Genomic DNA, 12,565 nt, shown 5'->3' with positions numbered 1-12,565 from the left:
TTCAACCAATGAGATTTTATGGCCGTTTTTACGTAGCCAATCAAAAAGCGAAAAAAGCTATTGACAATGTTCCCGTCATTACGGCTCGTAATTCCACAGCCCACTTTGACAACGATGGGACGTAATTTATCATCAATAACAGGACAGACGCACAAAAAACTGACGTTAATTTGTTAAATTGTGCATACTCAATACTCCGGGAAGGTGGTGAGGGGAGACGCTTTCATATAAGCTGGTGAGACAATTGAGCAGTTTTGGACTTTCTGGTCTGGGTACTAAGTTCTCAAAAGACATTTTAAATTCCGAAATGCGTTATAGATACAATTAATCAGTAATTGGATTTCGTGTCAATTCAGGGATAATCGTTCTCGTAATTTTAAAATGAAATTATGAGAACGTACGATTACTCCCTGAATTGTACTCCACTTGGTCCAGGTACCATTAGCTATACCAATCGATATGGTCGCATTAACGTTCACGCTTTATTGTGGGATAATCTTTTTCGAAGGATAGACGTTTCTGAGAGTTATAACACTAATAGTAGTAGAAGTAGTAGTAGCATTACTAGCAGCAGTACTAGTAGCAACAGCAGCAGCAGCAGTAGTAGTAGTAATAGTAGTAGAAGTAGTAGTAGCATTACTAGCAGCAGTACTAGTAGCAACAGCAGCAACAGCAGCAGTAGTAGTAGTAGTAGTAGTAGTAATAGTAGTAGAAGTAGTAGTAGCATTACTAGCAGCAGTACTAGTAGCAACAGCAGCAGCAGCAGCAGCAGCAGTAGTAGTAGCAACAGCAGCAGTAGTAGTAGTAATAGTAGTATGTGGTAGTAGCATTACTACCAGCAGTACTAGTAGCAACAGCAACAGCAGCAGCAGCAGCAGTAGTAGTAGTAATAGTAGTAGAAGTAGTAGTAGCATTACTAGCAGCAGTACTAGTAGCAACAGCAGCAGCAGCAGCAGCAGCAGGAGTAGTAGTAGTAATAGTAGTAGAAGTAGTAGTAGCATTACTAGCAGCAGTACTAGAGCGATTTAACTTGACCCGTGAAACAGAGAATAATAGTTATTGTGTAACACTACCTCCTAATTAGACCTATTGTTTTTCTGTTACTCAGACTACTTACACGAAAACACCCCACGATCTTTTGTAAAAATTTCTGACGTTTAGTCTAATAAACGAAGAAAAGTATTACAATAACTGTCGTATAATTTATCTCTTTAGTTGTGTCATTATTGTGTGTTCTGTTTTTGTGTCAGTTTTTTCATCCTCGATCTTGTATACACCATGTGATGGGGGCTTTTACGCAAATATAGCGTGTAATATTCCACTATATATTTCACGGGTCGAGTAAAATCACTCTAGTAGCAACAGCAGTAGTAGCAGTAGTAATAGTAGTAGAAGTAGTAGTAGCATTACTAGCAGCAGTACTAGTAGCAACAGCAGCAGCAGCAGTAGTAGAATGTGTATTGTAAAGTTTTAGAGTAATTTCCTTTTGTTTTTTGATTACTTCTCGCGTGCAATCGATGACGCAGACCGCAAATACTTTCCTACATTTTTATGACATTTCTTTTTTTAACATTGAGAAGAGATGAGAATTGGAATGACTTGTTTAAATACAAGTCGTTCCAATTTTTCCAGCTTCTGTTTTGTGATCCCTTTGGCATACCTGAAATTAAAGTAGCAGAGTTAGTGTATGTAAGGTAAAACATTTTTATATAACTCTTTTTGGGAATAAAATGTTGGGATATTATTTTCCTCTCGCTAATTATTTATTTATTTGTCTAATGAATTAATTATTTATTTATTTTATTTGCACAGGCCTACATTTATAACAGTTGTAAGTTATAACTGAATTTAGCTATACTCTGTACAATTATTGTCTGGCCGGGACTCAAACCTGGACCGCTCGATACAAGCGCACTAACCATGAGACTACCGCGCCTCCTACATGTTTTGCAATATCTTGCAGTAACTAAGCTGTTATAACTTTAAAAACCTGAATTTCTCGCAAGGGCTGGTAGCCTTTACCTGCTGCATCTGCATCACCAAATCATAGCGCTTGCAAAAGCCAGGATAATCTCAAAGATGGAAAATATAACAACCAAGGACGCGATATGCCTAACATGGTCTTCTCTTGTTCTGTGTACTTGATTTTGGTCAGTTTTGCAGTACTTCTCATGTATTTGCTTCTCACGAGACTGGTCACAGCAGAAGAATAGATGCACTCTGTTATTACTGATACTAAGGCACACGCCATGCTGACAGACCTCAAAGCCATTATCTAAAATCATTAAGAAAGAGAGGGCGGTCTTAGAGTGCGAAAAACTTTGTTGTAACTACTGCATGTAAGGTACCAGGTTTTTTTTATACTGCCACCACCACTGATAGTGAAATAGCGAAAGTTGTTTCTGTTAACTTCATGACAGTTCAATGATGACTGAGTGATCGAACAATCACCACCACTGCCACTACCATTGCCACTACCAATTTCACTGCCACTGCCACTGACTGCCACTATCGCTACTGCTATCGCCGCCTCTACCACTAACAGTGTCACTGCCACTGCCACCGCCAGCGCCACCACCATTACCTCTGCAGTGTTAGATGCACTGCCACTGCTGTTTCCTCAGCTACCGCTGAAACTTAACCGATGTCTTTCTTCACTCAGAATAAAGCTGACGTAGCTTTGACTAATGTCATCAGTTTTGGAACTACCTTATTATAGGAAATTATCGATACATTTAATTTAATACATCTAGCTTGATTTACGTCGATGTTAATTTTAAAAGGTACCCGGCTTTATTTCACCTTTATTTCAGTAACAAAACCTCATCTGCTTATATATAGCTTCACTATCAATGCCATGGAGTCAGTATCTGATAGTTCTTATTTATGAAATGAGTTCATAATGTCTTTTGACTGGTTTTCGTATTGATCCGTTTCCCAGAGGGCATAGCTAACCTCTTCAGTCTTTCTTCTAAAAATTTCCACGGCCCGCTCGTCCTCCCACCTTACGGTCACCTCCACTGAGCTAACAATGACTTGAAATACTTTTTCCCCCTAAGATATGTATATTGAGACGGTTGTGTTCGTCAAATGTGCGTAAAATAAAGTTAGGCGAGTTAATTTTGTGTCACGTAAATTTTCTTCGCGTTGTCAACGTGCATCGTTAAATTCCTATGATGAGGTATAAAGTAATTTATCACGATCATAGAGGGAGCTTTAAATCTAAAAGAGTCAAACAACGAAACAGGTTTCATTTCTGTGTAGGTCTTACCAAAGTTAGGGAGTGTATAGCGGAGGTGGACAAGGCCAGTCCCATGATACCAGCAGACAACACCTTGGTAAAAACAGAAAACAGTACAGTTCGCCGTCAATATAGAATGGAAACTTAAAGATAAATTATGCTGGATGTTCGAACTACTTCTATGGCATTCGTAATTGGTAAGTTATTTTTTTCCTATCTACTAAAATAGCTGACCTCACAGGCCCTGGGTGATTCTAAACATTAGCTATTTATCCGTTGGACTACGAGCCCGAGTTTTCTATGAGCGTACAGTCAACGAGGCGTAGCACAGTGTCGAAGAGTGAAAGACAGGCATGCAGAGTGAGATCACTTGCATCATTTTTGTGAGCGCTCTCGAAAAAAGCCTTTCTTGTCGTCGCTTGTGTGATGATTAGAAGCGCTTGCTCAGTTCTTGTTATTCTTGTTATTCTATTCTTTTGAGAGCATGATGTCTACCCTTCTCAACAGTTCTTTCTTTCGCTTCTTCGGTCCTCGCCGTGAATAGCTCGCGAGATCCCTAGTCTGATTTTCTTTGGCCCCAGCCAGCCAACCGGCATTGCTCTCGTCTGCAAGCTTTAGTAATTTTTTGGCGATGGCGCGAACATTTTTCAGCTCATAATCCCTGGCTTTCTCTTCCTCCCTTACAGCAAGGAGACCACGCCAGGCTCGTCCAGAGTCCCTTAATCCTTGTTATGCGTGATTACAAAGAAACGAGAATTTTTATTATAACCTTCCAGCTTCAGCTTTCTGGCTTCAACCGCTCCTTCCAATTTCTGAGCTTCACTGGTTGTTTGAAAGACCAAGCCTGGTGTAAAGCTTTGTATCGTCTGATCAAATCAGAATTTGAACGGTTCGAAAACGTCCCCTACCACTGCATAGCCTGGCTCGTGGAAGGTTCTGGGCTCGATGGCATGCACATACGATAACGAAACCCGGAAATGCTGAGTCTGAAGCACAGCCGTAGTGGTCTTACACTTGATAAAACATCAAGCAATTCACTTCTTTATATGCCCTACTGAAGTCGCAATGAGGAATATCACTGATAGGAATCGTAGTGCTAACGAAGATGTATAAGCATGAAAACTTGCATGCTGTCGCGAACACTTCCAAAGTAAAATATTATCGAAAAATCGAAAATTTATCAAACGTTGTCAAAACAATTCATCGTCACTTACATGTTAACCCAAGCTGCAACTGGTTCTTCATCGGTTGTTTTCAAGTTTTAATCTACTTTAAAAACATTGTGAAGGAGAAGAAGAGGCAATATCCTACCATGGATCATGTTTACATCTCTGCAGTGTACTTACAAGAACAGCTATCCAGCATGGTATGAAAAGGAAGCTTGATAGAACACATCGCACTTGAAATCCGTCGGCTGACCCCAAGCGTTGAAAAGATAAACTATCCAAATCTTCATTTCAAGACGTCTATTTTGTGCAATTTTGAGCTAGCTTTGGAAAAGGTGACTGTAAGCACTTCAATTTTGAAAAGCTAGTAAACTGTCCACTGATAAATACAGAATTATACATAATACATACAGTCATAATGGGCATAATACGTGGAAGGCCCTTCGGGTAGAGTCTCACGAATACGTAATTTTATGTCCATATTTAAGACCGCTACGTTTGTACATGTAAATGCACGGGCGAAACCGAAAGATAATTAACTTTGCCGTCAGCTCTTTAGACGTGGATTCGTCTTGCTTGTCTTAGGACGCTTTTCAGTTTCATTTCTCTCTGGCCTCGTCTGTTGAGTAGAGCTAACCCTGTCAATAGGGAGCTTAAAGTGCCCCTGCGATAAAAAAAACCCACGTCCTTTTTTCCTTCAGATTTTGAAAGTGTGTTTGCTTAACACCTGACTGGCAAAATTTTGAGCTTTGATTTTTATCCAAAGGCCATTTACTTTGAGTGTAAGTTTTGGATTTCACGGTCCGCCATTACTCACGTTCAAAACTGACCGATTGGACCTCAGACGGTTGGATCCAGGGAAACGTGACGTCAGAGGCTCACTAGCTTAAAATTTCAGCGTGTGAACGCAGCTTATTATATATGCAAAGCGTGAGTTTAAAAGTCTGAAAGCCCAAAACCACCGTGCTGCATATTAATTCTGCGGCGTACACACGTATTGCATTCTTAAACTAGTGAGCCTTTGACGTCATTTTCTCCTCGATCCAGCTCTCTCAAGAACATAATGTTAGTAATGGCGGACCATTAAATAGGAAAATTACAGTTAAAATAAAGAGGTGTCTTTTTGAAATCAAGGCTTAAAACGTGGGTCACTCAGTGCGTTGTGAACATAGTTTTGAAATCCAAAGAAAAATATAAATTGACTTTTTGGTCACAGGGGCACTTTAAGAAAACTAAAGCACGACGGCGACGACAACGGAAACTGCAACAAAAGAAATTTTCATAAGCAAAACAATGGCTTAGCATTTGCGTTATAAATCTTGTACATTTCTTTACCGTCCTCTTCGAAACAGCAACTTAAAATGAGCAACTTCTGGGTGTTTTGGACAACCTGAACCGTGACGACCAATGTTTCGTATTTTCTTTTGGAATTGAACGCTGTCACTTGATATTTAGCCAGAACAAGTTTTAAGACCGATTGGTATACTGAATAGATCAAGGAAATTGCAACATTCGAAAGTAATTATAAATCCTTTATTCACTATGGGTTTTCTTCCGCGCCGCCGTCGTCATTGCATAAGCACCCTAGCCGACTAGCTATCAATACGCCTTCATTGTTTGTTATAAGTCATACAAAAATTCTTTTTGATCAACCATGATTCCTTGCAAGCTCGTCTTATAGAGGGAATCGGCAATAGGCCTTTTGCAACTAACGATCACATGGTACAAAATCCGCCATGCTGGAGGGCAAGCTCATTATTATTCCCCCACTGGGACATTAAAACAAAGGCAAGTCAAGCTTGACTAGTTCAGGTCTCTTTGTTTTAATGTCCATTGGGGAAATAACAATGAGCGTGCCCTCCAGCATGGCGGATTTTGTATCATGTGATCGTTAGTTGCAAAAGGCCTATTAAACTGTTGTCGTTCCTCGACCTTACTTTAATACTAAAACGTGTTTCGTTTCAACACAACATTTCCTAATCTACTTAAAGACGTCTAATTTTACACAGAGGGGGTCCCATCCTCTAGAGATTGGTTAACGCGGAAGCCCCAACCGGAACCGGAAAAGGCCCTTCAGGTGAATTTCTATGATCACGGACGACACTGGGAGCTACGCCAGTTAGGCCTTTTTTTTTCCGCCATTCAATTTCTTTAATTTTATCGCGTTTATCGAACCACGACGACGACGGCAACGAGAACGTCACTAAACAAAAGGTTTATGACCAAAACAATAGCTGTGCACGTGCATTATAAATCTTTGTACATTTCTTGGCCTTCCTCTCAAAAGAACAACCTGAAATGATCACGTTTTGCGTCGTCTACTGAACATGGGTGACGACGGCTAAGTTTACGTGTTTCCGTTTGAGATTGAACGATGTCATTGCATATTTAGCCTGATCACGTTTTTGGAGCCATTGGCTTAACAAACATCTACAAAATCGCGAATTTTGCCGGTAAACTGCTCTAAATTCGTTTTCTACTATGCGTCGTATTCGTCGTTGCTTAAGCTCTCTAATGCTACGTGATTGACTGTTTCATGTATATAATACTCATGGAGCGTACATACCAAGAAAATACAAGTGACAAGTGGGATATTTCATGGCATATAATACATAATATTTCATAGCATGCCATGGAAAATACAGTAGCGAACACAATCATTGCTTTGCACGATCGGAAGGCAGTGTCGGGTGTTTCAGTAGTTTTACAAAAGGTGATTGTATTAGCCGTCAACTTCCTGGTTGCTATTTAGAACAAGATAAACAGGGAAACAGATTTCACGGGACTGCCTGTGTAATAGTAGGTACATTCGAGTGAACAACCAACGCCGAACCCTTCAAATCGCTAAAATCGCCGTCTTCAACCTCAAGAACAACAACACACAACATTTAAGGTAAAATACGTTTATTTTGATGTTAAATGAGAATATTTATCACAATCTAGTACGATAATGCGAGGATTTTCAAGATTGCCATACATTTCCTCTATAAATTCAAAACACGAATGGTCACACACTTTATTTGGGCCCCATATGGCTGTTTATGCTAAGCTAGAGACTTTGCGATGTTTAGCGCCATCGGACAAAAGATCGGGAAGTCCTGACTTCTGAGCGTGGCGGTCTGATCTTCCCCTTTGACCAAATCAGTCTGGATCAGTTGTTAATCTGCGGTGACTAGCACCCAAACCAGGGTGAGTCAATAGGCCTTATGCGTGATGACGTAACATGATCAAAAATTCACCACCGAGCCTCGTTTGCACAAAATTATTCACATTATCTGGACGTGCAATACTGTTCGCACGTGGCTTTTCTTTACAAGTTTGTTCCTTTGGGATTCAGGTCAAGCTAAATTTGCAAGTTTGATTTTCGAATTCGAGGCTTGGTGGTGAAATCGTTAGTTATACGTCATCACGCATAAGGGCTATTTATGCTGGGTAAACTAACCAGCTTTAGGGTTCGAGAAAGAACACAACATCCTGAACGTGGCTTACACGAAAACATGAGTTTTGTAGTAAAATGGAATATTTCGACTATTACTTAAGGTACTAAGCATTTACTCTTCAAAATACAGTGTAATCTCGATTTTTCCAGCCACTTTAGGAAACAGACAGAACAGAAAACTGGCGCGAAAAAATGGCGGGTAAATTTCTCCTAACTTTTTCACCAAGAGGGACAAAGATTACTTCGAATAATCACGGGTTTCAAGAATTCTAGGGCTTCAAAAATCTCGATTTCTCGTAACACAGAATGCTAAGGGAAAAGACTAATGGAATTTGGATCAAAACCCGCGAAATCCCACTCACGCATTTGTGTTATTGTTTACATACGGGGAATCTTGAGTCAGTACTTTACAGGGCTGCGTGCATTTTTTCGGCATAACTTCAGATGTAGTTAGAGTTTAGTTATCGGCGATTTTTTTACTGTAAATTCAGTAGGTTCTTGTCGGACATAGAACTCTGAAAGTTTTCACCCTAAGAATCTCCGGAAAGCAGCCGTTGAATATCAAAAAATAATTTCTCAGATTTTGCTCGATCAGGTCCTCGTTGCGTCTCGCACCACCAAAAGACTGGCAGACCATTTCTGAAAATTAAACTAGATTTAAAATCTAAAAAATAATGTGATTATCCCAATACTACGGATGGTAGTTGAATAATATGATTAAAAAAAAAAAGAAATAACCAAAAGTATAGCCAAATCCCGTAATTATGCGAAAAGATTTCCGTTCCATACTAAAGATTCACCATTTACTCATGTTTACAGGGTGAAGGCGAAAGTTGACTTAAATATACCAGTGTCTATGATCCGTGTAATAAGGATAATTGATTTGTGCAAGTAAATAAACTGATATGATATAAGTTCAGGTACCTCGTGTTTATTCTGCTTCGTGTGACAGAGTTCTGACAGAGGTCTGAGGTCACTGGTGGTCAAATCGCGCATTTTACTCAGGTGAGTGGGACTTTGATTACTTCTGAAAGAGACTCAAAATACAAAAAAAGCCAGTTTTTTCTTCAAATTTTTAGTTTCTCCCACTGCGGTTTTTACTAACGTTGGCTTTAATTATGAGTGGTAAAACGAAAAGGACTGCCAGTTTTGGTCACACTGATCATCACAATTTTAACTGTGAACAATTTAATTAGCAACGGGACCAAGCGCACAAAGCAAATGCGCCCGGATCCTGGCGCCTCTAACCAGAAAATGTTTGCAAAGATTTGATGTTCTTCTGAGGTGTTTGTAAAGGACGTATTAAAAAATCTTGGCCCTTCAGCCATTCTTACTTGGTTGTTCTTGTGTATGATAACTTTAGCAAAGCGAAAGGCAACCTGAGGTGCTGAGTTTTGTGGCCCAATTTTAGAATGCGAATAAATTGGGCTAATGCATGACCATCCTAATTGAAAATTGCAACTAACTTCGAATTTCTCTTTGATGGCCCTCTATTAAACGTCGCGCAACGCTCTCTCCATGACCATCAACGGCCTGGACCGAGAGTTGCATTACGCCTCAAATAACAGCTCATTTTTGTACGTAGCAAAATTGTTACCCTTTCGCGGTTGCAAATGTGAACGATATTATGTCTGAGTTATTTTAATTATTCATTTCAAAGCATGGCTCCGCAATGTATAAAAATATACATCCTTTCCTTTTCATGTAACCGGTCACCTTTTCCACATTTCGTTGCCGTATTCCAGAACAAAGTTCTTTTTCAAGGAGCTTCCGCAAGCGACGTTTTTGAGGAACGGACGGCAAGCGGAAGAGAGAAGTTTATTTTTTTGACTCGTCTCAACACTACCACATTTGTACTGCTAAGCCTCTTTTCTCTGTCAGTTAGAGACCGAGATGTCCTGGCATGCAGAATATTCATTTCCGGTTAGTGTCCGTGGCTCAAAACATCTCGTGTGAAGCTCCGTATTAGGGGCTTTAAGATCTATTATATACGACGCGGTCGTCATCGAGAATGCAGCACGTCTGGTACGCATTTTAACACTAATTGTTGCTGCAATCTGCACAACAAAGACGTGAATTCACAAAATATGAGATTTTGTAAGACAACGAAAGCATGCAAATGAGAATGCTTCATTCTCAATGTTTGCTCTTTAAGATACTTCTCGCACATTGTACGACTTGAACGAGATGGAATAACCGGAAATACATACGATAGTGCAAAGTTATATTTTGAGGTGACGTTTTCGTCAACCACGCCGTCGTAGATCACCAATAGCAAACTTTTTTTAAGCAGCTTTATCTCATCACAGTTGAGTTCACATGTGCATGTCCATCGATAGGTGGTCTGGAAGTCAACAAAGAAGCTTGGCGTTGGAATTGCCTCGATAAAGAGAGGCTTCTGGACAAAGACTTACGGTCAGTTTAAAAAGCAAGTGGGAAATAACAATTTGGCTTTGAAGTAATAAAGAAGGTAAGAGGCTGTTATCCTAACCTTGTTCCCAGTGCTTTCTCCATTGCCGAGAAAAGCCCTGGGAACGAGTTGGCTGTTATCCGTTAGTTACGAGCACGACTTCAGTTTTCTGGTCCAGAGTGGTTCTTTATCAGTCATTCATTCTTCTAAGTGCGATACTTATATCAGAAGCCTACATACGTGTCATTTCCACATATAATTTAGTATCAGACTCTGTGACTAGCAAGACGGTAGTAATTTCCTAATATAGTAGGACTGGGAGGTTTACCTGGAAATAAGGAGAGTACGTCTTAACAGTAATTTATTCTCACTGCATATCTGTTGTTATGGGAGGAATCCGCGGAATCCGCGGCCGCCTAAGCAAAAGATATGCAATAAGGCCGGGTGAGAGGTGGTCACCGTCACCAGGGGAGGAGGGAGGGGCACAGAGCGTGTTCCCACGGCAATCTCGTCAAACTGCGAGATTTCGCACTGCGCAGCCAGATTTTATGCTACAAAGACCACAAAGGATCATACTAGACGCTACTAACCCAGACCCTTGGGATTAGCGGAATGCAGCGCGTTAGCGTGATACGCTCATTATATATGCCGTGAGAATAGTAATTTATTCTCACTGCATATCTATTGTTGCGATCACACTAGACTAAGTTATGGGAGGAATCCGCTCCCGGCCCCGACAATCGCCATGCCCCGCCGGCACCAAACACTGTCCAAACCGATGCACATACAAGGGTAAAACACCACAACACGCCCGGAATTGCTAAAGTTGCTTTATTCTACAAACCTCCTTTCCAAAACTCAGACCCCCATACTCCCACGCTTACTTTGCAAATAAAGGAACGCCGAAGCGATCAGGCTATTGGTCGGATATTTGCTGGATGAGAGACCGTGGCAAGGACAGTCGAAGCCCGAGGCATGACAGACTCCAAAAGGGTAAGAGTGCTAGCCTGGCCATGTCGCTACTTTTCCATCCCAAGTACTAGGCTATCTCTTGCGGAGAACAGCCCAAAACGCTAACTCTGTAACGATTCTTTATCCAGTAGGTCCGCCCTCGCCTTAGCTTCATCGAGAGTAGCCGCGTACGTATCAGCCTTCTCATGCGCCTCATTCCTGGCGAGACGAACCAAAGATTGCAACAGCTCGACTGCTTCGTATCGATCAAACATGTTTAACGGGCGGTTTAGGTGCCTACGGAGAGTTATCAACGCATCCTCCATGCTCCTGCGCGCTCTCTCGTCCTCCAAGGCTTTCAACTTCCTCTCAAGGGTTTGAATACGATCGACCGGCTGAGAAACAAGAAAAAACACCGGAGAATGGAAAACGCATCTGATGTTCGGCTGACCAGAACAGAACCAAGATATAATAACCAAACCCAAAATAATAGGGAAATGAAATTTTGTCACACCAACCCTCCGTTCGTTGTGGAAACCTCCCCAGTGTTCGCACCTCAAAACCTGCGTACACCTTCCTCCACAACACGATTTCACTCCCCACTCTATCCTCCTTTGAACAATCTTACTCCTTTAAAAATCGTTTTTCCCTATAAATGAACGCTCCTCATCCCCTTCCTTTCCTATTTCAACTCCGAACTTTATCATCTCCGACTTTCTATCAGCAATATCTATCAACCATTAATTTTACCATTTCGTCACTTCCTTCCACTCTCTTCCTCGCGTCCTCTTTATCTTTCCTCCATCTTTCTCGCTTCTTATCATTTTTTTTCCTCATCTATTTCTTTCCCTAACTTCGATTTTTTCTTTCGTTTCACCATCATGTCAAGGGTGCTTCTCTCCCTTTTCTTCACTTTCTCCTTTCATTCTCTAATCTCTCAACGCCATCTAAGAACTTTTCGAGGCGTTTGCACATTTCCTGCCTTTTTTTTTTCCATGTGGGTTTTCCTTTGCCCCTCCTTTATTTCTCTCTCTCCTTGTTTAGCACCACCTAAAAGGCGCTCTGAATATATGCACGTCCTAAAGGCGGTTCTGCTTTTTTCCTTCCTTTCTTCCATCTTTGCCTCCCTTTTGCTTTTCTTTTTTTTTCCGTTGTTGTTTTTGTTTTTGTGTTGCGCTATCGAAAGAGCGCCGAGAACATACACACGCCCAAAAGCACTGAATCATCTCCCTAACCCCACAACAGATCCAAAAAACTTTCCGATCCCACAAAACAAAGTGCAACAAAGAGACAATAACGAAAATTGTCATGCAGAACAAAGGGGCATACCCACACTGGGAACAATACAGCTATGAAAA

The 12,565-nt window shown here is 40.9% G+C and overlaps 1 long non-coding RNA gene across 1 annotated transcript; it reads right to left on the bottom strand.

The window, feature by feature from the left end:
- Positions 1 to 1,316: 1,316 nt before the first annotated feature.
- Positions 1,317 to 4,651, bottom strand: LOC138047238 (uncharacterized). Its single transcript, XR_011131811.1, has 4 exons — positions 4,588 to 4,651; positions 3,272 to 3,334; positions 2,023 to 2,275; positions 1,317 to 1,660 (listed from the first exon to the last, which is right to left on the bottom strand). It is a non-coding gene; the product is annotated as an uncharacterized lncRNA (long non-coding RNA).
- Positions 4,652 to 12,565: the final 7,914 nt, after the last annotated feature.

The sequence above is a fragment of the Montipora capricornis genome, chromosome 4 (genome assembly GCF_036669925.1).
Source record: "Montipora capricornis isolate CH-2021 chromosome 4, ASM3666992v2, whole genome shotgun sequence".
Taxonomy (NCBI): Eukaryota; Metazoa; Cnidaria; class Anthozoa; order Scleractinia; family Acroporidae; genus Montipora; species Montipora capricornis.
This window is presented reverse-complemented; position numbering and strand designations above follow the sequence as displayed.